We start from the raw sequence: 8,677 nt of genomic DNA on the forward strand, positions 1-8,677 counted from the left end.
TTTTTGACAAAGAAGGTAAAATTATACACTAGAAAAAGGAAAGCATCTTCAATAAATGCTGACATAACTGGATGTCAACATGTGGAAGAATACAAATAGATCCATATCTATCCCCATGCACAAAACTCAAGTTCAAATAGATTAAAGACCTCAATATAAATCTGACCATGTTGAATCTGATAGATAAGAAAGTGGGAAGTAGCCTTGAATGCAAGAACGCGGGAGACTATTTCCTAAATATAACACCAGAAACACAGACACTGAGAGCAACAATAAAAACTCTAATCTGGGGTACACAATGAAAATTTTCTTTAGTGACAAATGATAATCATAGTGTTCATAGTGTTCATTTTTGGAAATGATTGACTTGACTGTTTCTTCCTAGTGATCTTAGGAGACAGGTACTGGTCTCCTTACATTGCAAAACAAAGCAAATTAAAATAGCGTAAATTCACCATCCAAAAGTCACCATTTTCTCATTTTCTTGTCTCTATGTCTAACAGATATAAAATGAGATTAATTCTACATGTAAATGTGATAGTTTTAAAATATTCTAAAATGTGTATGGCTACTTATAAAGTAGAAATCTAGGATTATATTATATTTTGGATACTTATGAAATAAAAATATCACTTTCTAATAATTTTTTAAATATATGCATAATTGACACATCACCTTTTCAGTGTAGAAACTGCTTGAGAGTCATACACTTCTGGACTGCATACCATTTGCTACAGATTTAGAATATTAGAAGCTAGTTTTTAGAGTTTTATACTACTTGGTTAATTTCTGAATAATAAGCATGGTTTACAGCTTCTTACCCTTTCACCACTATGTTCTGACCTGATTCCTATAATTGCTGGGCTAATTGAACTATGGATCTTCCTGGTAACTTGATTCTATTGCTTTCTGACTCAAATCCACCTTAAGTTGCTACTGAAGAAATATTCTCTTTGTAGCTTTAACTAGCTTTTCTCTCAGCTTCCAATTTCTCTTTTTGCTGTGGTTACTAGGATGAGTCCAAGATGTGAATTGCCATTTTAGTGCATTGCTAGCATTATTTCTAGACATTTGCCTTTTTCTCTTGTAAAGTTCTCCTTTTGGAAATTAGTCCCTGTCTAAAACCTAGCCTCTCTTCTTTCTCATTATACTACCTGCAAACTGCATTCGTGTATGGACCCCAAATTCTCATTCCTAGTTGCTTCCCCGATCTGACTCTAGAAGACATTTATATTCATGGGCATATGTGATGGCCTTGTAATTCTTGATCTACCCACTCATAAGCCCACCAACTCTCTCAACTTGTCCTCTGACCTTCATATTCTCACCATGGCTTGTGCGCGCGCGCACACACACACACACACACCACTAAATGGATAAATATAACAAAATTAATAGTTAAAAGAGTACTAAAACCTTTCTAATATCACTAATTGTCAACATTTTATAACATATGCAAATATATATACATACATACTTGTGCATAGAGATACAGAAGCATAGGTATAGGCATGCAAATTTCTGTATAGTAACTTTACCTGTTTTCTTTTACATTGTATTAAAAATGTATTGCTATATCCATAAATGCTCATTTGAAAATGCTTATAATTGCTATGTGATAAATGGTTAAACGAATTGCCATTAATTTGGTAATTTCTCTACTATTGGGTATCTGACCCATTAAATCTTCTCTATTATACATAAAAGTGCTATATGCATTCTTATACATAAATCTTTGACAATTTCCTTGGGACTTTTTTTTGGAAATAATTATTGCAAGAGAATTATGGATCTAAGAAAGTAAATCATCTTTAGTTGTCACATAATCCTAAAGTAACTGACAGAAAAGGTGTGATGATTCATAATCTCATTTATAATCAGTAAGAGGGCCTGTTTTTCTTTTTTCCTTTAAAATACTTTTATCCTATTTGTATTGCCTTCCACTGTATTATTCCCTACTTTTACTCCTTTCTCTTCAATAGTTTCAGTTTCCTACATTATGCTGAAATATTTCAAATACACAACACCAGTCCTGGCCTCTCTTCTGAACTTTGACTCATGGATAAAATCCTCTATAAGGTATAACTTTTCTTAGTCTAAAAAGTTCATAACTCTGTCTATTATAATGATAGGTTGGGGATTTGGGTCAGGTGGTAGACTACTTGCTTAGCATGCATGAAGAGCTATGTTCCATTCTCAGTACCACACAAACAGGGCATGGTGGTACATGTTGGTAATCCCAGGACTCAGGAGGTAGAAGCAGGAGAATAAGAAGTTCAAAATTATCTTACTTCATACTGTTCAAGTTTAGTCTGGCGTATGAGACCCTGCCCAGAAAAAGAGTTACCGCAATTTGTAATCTTGTATTTGAATTTTCTCTCCTCATCAACATCCCACTGCAGCAAGCATTTTTATCTCTGGGACAAGAGACTCTACATTTAATCTACTGAGTAGAGAGTACATTAAAGATTAGAATATTTGCATGGACTAGAGAGACGATTCAGTGGTTAAGAGCACATATTGCTCTTCCAGAGGACATGGATTCAATTCCCAGCACCCAGACGGCAGCTCAGAACTGTAACTCCACTTCCAGGGGATCCAACATCTTCACACGGATATATACACAGACAAAACACCAAAGTACATGAAATAAAAATAAATTTTGAAAAAAATAAGTATACTCTCTATTGATTATTTCTATTTTTTCTTTTAGTTTGAGAGGGAAACTAAAAATATTTGGTTGCCATTTTGTATTAGTCAAATAAACTTGCTAAAGGCATGTGTAGGCTAGGCTTGGGGCTGCAAGTATAGTTCAATGGTAGAGTGTGTTCTTGGTATGCACAAAACACTATATTTTACTATCTAGCAATACCATCACCAATGAAAAAGTAAGACTAAAATTTTTTGTTCAAGTTCAGTATACCATTCTTACCGCTGAACTTATGTTACAACCTATGAGCCTCCATGCACTTGAAAACAAAACTAACATGCCATATAATAATATCCCAAACTTGAGTGTCCCTGCTAAGCTGGAAGGCATAATTGAGACATCCAGCTAAATGTTTTCAATTTGCTTGTTAAGAATCTGGAAGCCAGGCTGGGCAGTGGTGGTGCATGCCTTTAATCCCATCACTGGAGAGGCAGGGGGCAGGGGGATCTTTGTGAGTTCAAGAACAGCCAAGTCTAGGACAGCTAGGGCTACATAGAAAAACCCTGTCTCAAAACACCAAAGAAAAATACCCCCCCAAACCTCCAAACCAAACAAACAGCAACAACAACAATAAAAATATAAGGAAAACGCGGAGGAGCAGAAATGGCACCTCACCTGACTCTGTTGGTGGGAGCACAGGTGAGTCTAGCCTGCACATGGGAGAGCAGGAGAGCTTCTCCTGCTCCTCCATGGTATGCCATGATATGGCAAGAGTAAGGGAATATGCCTTTCCCCCACGCCTTGCCACCTGCTAGAGATGAGAGAGCCGACCTCAAGGGCATGAGAAAGGAAGAGCTGGCCCTGCCACTCACCAAGTGCAGCAATCCAGAGACTGGATCCTGTACCTCGCCTGAGCAAAATGGTAGAACTGGCCCTGATGGTGTGCGTGTGAGTGAGCTGGACCCAAGTGTGCGAGAACTGACCCCATTCCTTGCTGTCTGCTAAAGTGGGGGAGCTAACAAGGGCGGTGCTGGAGGGCTCACCTGGGTAGTGACAATGAGGGAAAGCTGGCAGACTGACCGACCCAGCTACCACCCAGGCCCAGAACCAGGACTACAGGGTAGCCCACCCCAACACCCACCTCATCTATGAACTGCTGGAGCATGAGAAGCTGCCATGTCTGCAGATCCGAAGCTACAGGATTACACAAGGTAACAATACAATATCCGAGAGGAGTCCCAGTGAGGGACCAGTATTGGGGGTGTAACAACAAAAACCAGAGACCTCAAATCAGACCAATGACTCATTGTGATGAACAGTAACAAGTAAAGATGCACGGACTAAAGGGGATACTGTGTTACTCACTGGGCCACACTATAACTTCCATGCAGAGGGTTTATTTATTTATTTATTTATTTATTTATTTATTTATTTATTTATTTATTTATTGTCTTTTTGTTTGTTTGGTTTGGGTTTTACTTTTAAATTTTTATCTTGGGCCGGGCGGTGGTGGCGCACGCCTTTAATCCCACCACTCGGGAGGCAGAGGCAGGCAGATCTCTGTGAGTTCGAGACCAGCCTGGTCTACAAGAGCTAGTTCCAGGACAGGCTCCAAAACCACAGAGAAACCCTGTCTCGAAAAACCACAAAAAAATTATCTTGGTGGGCTGGTTGCAAGGGCAGAGGGAGATGAGTTGGACAAGGATGTATGATGTGAAATCACGAAGAATCAATAAAGTTAAAACAAGAACAAAACCAAAAAGGAATCTGGGAGTCAGAAAAGTTCACTCAAAGAAGTACACTTAACTAATACTAGAGCCCACTGCAATTTAAGTCTTCTGATGCTTATTCTAAGGGCCATTTTGCAACACAGATATTTCCATATGTCCTTAACCCTGGTTTTGGTAGAAGCCTCTATGAAAAGATATGAGCAAATAAATGTTACATCCCTAGAATCATACCTTTTAAAGAAATATGAAGCTGAATTATGATACTCACATGCTCCAGACACTTTTGACTTTGTGGACCATTAAAAACAGAAAAATTTATATGTTAAGACTTTGCTGCTATAGACAATACTATACTTCAGGCTACAATCACTCTTATGTATTCATTACTATTATTTCCGTTTTCATTGTCACTTTGAGCCTTATCCTGTGATATGGGCACTGTCTCTATTGTCACTTGTAATCTACGATGAAGACTCAGAATTATTATAAATACAGAACTTATTTAATACATTTTAATTAAAATAGAATTACATCATTTCCCCCTTTTCTTTTCTCCCTCCAACTCTCCCAAGTCTTCTCCCTTCAATCCCTACCATGCCATCAAACTCTCAAACTGATAACCTATTTTTTTGTGTGTATGTGTGTGTGTGTGTGTGTGTGTGTATGTGTGTGTGTGTGTCTGTAGGCATACATATGTAAATACAACTTGTTGAGCCTGTTTTTGCTGTTTATGTGTGTTTGATTTCAAGGCTGACCATTTTGTATTAGATAACCAATTAAGAGGTTCATACCTGCAGAGACTGATTCTCTCTCTCACTAGTCATTAATTGTTTGTAGTTCTTTGTTGAGGGATGGGTCCTCATGATGTTTTCTATGTTTTGTGCTAGTATGACTACCGATATTACTGTTGACCTGGTATTGTTTATGCAGCCACTTCCTGGAGAGACTATTTAACAGGAGACTTACAGAAGCTTAGCTCTCACAATCTTTCTGCCTCTTCTTCCACCATGCTCTCTAAGATGTCATGTAGATGCAGGAACAGTGATGTATATAGTTGGATTGGGTTCTGCACAATCTGTGGATCTTTGTATTTGATCCAGTTGTGCTGTTTATGTGATGGTCTCTACTTGCTGTGAAGAGAGACTTCTTTAGTAAAAGGTGATACCTACACTTATATGTGGGTATAAGGATACAATTTAGAATGTAGTTTAAATTATACTGGTCTGGAGACGTAAGTCACAAGCAATGCCACACCAGTTTGGAATTATGATTAATAGGATGGTATTTATTTAAAGGGGAAAAACTTACAGATCATAGCCCTCTGCACAACCAGGAAGGGAGTCTAGTCGCCAGCGGAGCAGGAAGAGAGAGAGAGAGAGGAGAGGGAAGTCGCTGCTTTTTTAAAGGGAGAGAGACCACGCCCCAATGGGCTGGTATCTCAGCAGCTATAGGCTGGAGGAGCGGGAGGACCTCCCGCAACACTGGTCTAGCAAAATAGTGATAGTAAATTCTCTTTCAAAATCTGGCCTCACATAAGATTCATGACCTCAAAAGCCCCAGAAAGCTGGGCAAGTTTTTAGTACCAGGAATGATTTCCTTTCTTTTGCGTGATTCCTAAGTCCAATTAGACAGCTGTTGGGTACTACTACCATGCAAGTGCCACTTATTGCACCTTTGTGGATATCTTGCTATACTGGCAATTTTTGTGGTTCATAAGTGTTACAGCTGGGTAGAGCTATTAAGTGTTTCCATCCCTGGACAGCTTGCATAGTACTATCTGGTACTATGGAAAGGACACTGATGAGTCTCAGCTCAAATAAGTTCTGTATCCTATTTATCTTCAGTGATAGGGGTTTATCTTCCACATCTGAGAGCAACCAAGGGCAACAGTAATAGGCTATGTTGTTTTAGGAGTCACTTTGCATTACCATGACCAACCATTCAAAAGGAAATTCTCTGTGCCTGATACTGGATAAAGAGGAAGGGAGGACAGTAATACAATGTTTTTTGATAATGCATCAAGGAATAATTTTCTTTTATATTTGCCTAAAATTTTACACAAAATATTTATATATATTATATCACATTTTTCATATTATATATGTATATTATAAATACACACATAATATCTTAAAGGAAGTTATACCTGACAGTGCTTCCCTCAAGACCCAAAGACTGAACGTCCTTAATTTTGTTTCTCTTAGAACTTCTAATATTTTTGCCCATAAGGTTTTGTTTCTCACTCAAAGCACACTGGTATTCTGTAAAGCCAGGCTTAGAAGAATATCACTCTCTGTCCTCAAACTGTGAAAATAATCACTCTTCTGAAAGGTAGATAGTGGTGAAAATTGAGTTATTCTGAAATTAATTGTGGTTGAGATATCTGGATTAGCTGTAAAATACTCATAAAAGTTCTTCAAGATGTTTTATAGAGCACACAGCATATCAAATTCTCACATACAGTTCACATTAATGTATGGAATATAAGGCAACTATAATTCATTAACACATCTTTCTAGTATGTGGGAATGGCAATACACCATTAACTCATGCTTTTACTTCTTAAGATAATCAAATAAAATTAGAGGGCCTATAATACTAGATTTTCAGCTTATTTTCAGAAGAAGGGTAATAGAATTTTTCCTGAATTACAGATGAAAGCCTTCATTGCATATGGAAACCACTTTAAAAAGTGGCCTCATTCTCCACATATTTATGGGTCTTTTGATACTTTGATATGGGACCGTTAATTATAATCTTAAATGTTTTTAATATTTGTTCATATTAACTTTAAGAAAATTTTAAATATTTATAGTAAACCCTATATGGTTATAAACTTACAACAATCAAATGTCTTTAAAATTCCATACTTTTATGTGGTCTTATGATATATTACCAGGCAATGTATCATGGTAGGCTAGGCTCATATCACAGTAACAAAAATATCCCATTAATTCAACATAGGGTTTATGTTTCACTGACAAACTGCTGAATGTATGAAAACTCTGGTGCAGGCTGCTGTGATTTCCCATCTCCATTGACTCAACTTGAAAAATACTGCGCAATTAGTGTGAAGAGAACCCTGGAGGGGGAAACTCTGGCTATTAACTATGTTCGTATAGAAATGGCATACAATCTTTCTGCCTACAGTTCATTTGACCATATCTAATTATTTGTTCTGCTCAAAGTATAATATTCTTCTGTATAGAAAGAGAAAGCAGAAGTGGCTATGGGTGAACACAGATGTCTCATCATTTGGCTTTCAGAATGAAAAAAATGCAATTTTGTTTTTTTTAAAGACCCAACTCCCTGAACCAGTAACAGTTGGTAGTGTTCTTTCAAACAAATTAATTAAAAGTTTTCTACATGAATATTGACAATTAATTAACAGCTTATGCATAATTTTAAGCTTAAAATTGGTGACAACCTTTATGAAGTGGTATGGGAAGTCCTTCTGTGTATGTGTCACTTTTATTGTTTAATGAATAAAGAATCTGCCTTGGGTCACAGTGTTGGATAAATATACACAGGCTTGGGAGAGAAAAGAAAAAGAGTTTAGAGAGCCATAACAAAGAGTAAATGGTTTTTTGAAAAAATAAAAAAGTCTTTAAAGAGATAGAATACAGAGAATTATAGATTAAAAAGAATAAAGAAAAATAACCCGTAAATATGGAATATACACAGAGAGTCTGGATTATGTGTACTATTGTGTTTTTTTAAATTATTTGACTGTGAAGAAGCTAAATATGAAGAGACATTTCATTATATGGACTGCTAAGTTAAACCAACATAAAGGTATTTTGACTTCAGAATTTGAGTCTAAGGATTTGTTGCTTTGGAAAAGAGATTCTGCTTTTGTTTCCACAGAAGATGAGAACCTGTGGACTAATTCCAGACTAATGTGGTTTTATGCACCAAGATTTCCTAAAATGTTGCCATAAACACCCCCAAAAATACTTTGCCCAACAAAAGCAGGAAACAGTTTGGAGAGAACTATGCCTATATTCCCAATTATTGTTTATGCTTCTTTATATTTAAAGGGGGATATGCTATAGAGATTTGCATTGGTATACATATTGGTTTATTGATACAAATTTAAGGTCGATTTTGTTATACTGTGTATATGTATTTCTGATCTTGATTCAGTCATTGTGCTTGTCCAGATCATTTTAAAAATGTAATGTATAATTAATAAATATAGATTAATAATCAATATAATAGTCAAGCTTCTAGCCTGGTGGTGGTGGTGCACGCCTTTAATCCCAGCACTCAGGAGGCAGAGGCAGGCAGATCTCTG

This window comes from Microtus ochrogaster, unplaced genomic scaffold (genome assembly GCF_000317375.1).
Source record: "Microtus ochrogaster isolate Prairie Vole_2 unplaced genomic scaffold, MicOch1.0 UNK58, whole genome shotgun sequence".
Lineage (NCBI taxonomy): Eukaryota > Metazoa > Chordata > Mammalia > Rodentia > Cricetidae > Microtus > Microtus ochrogaster.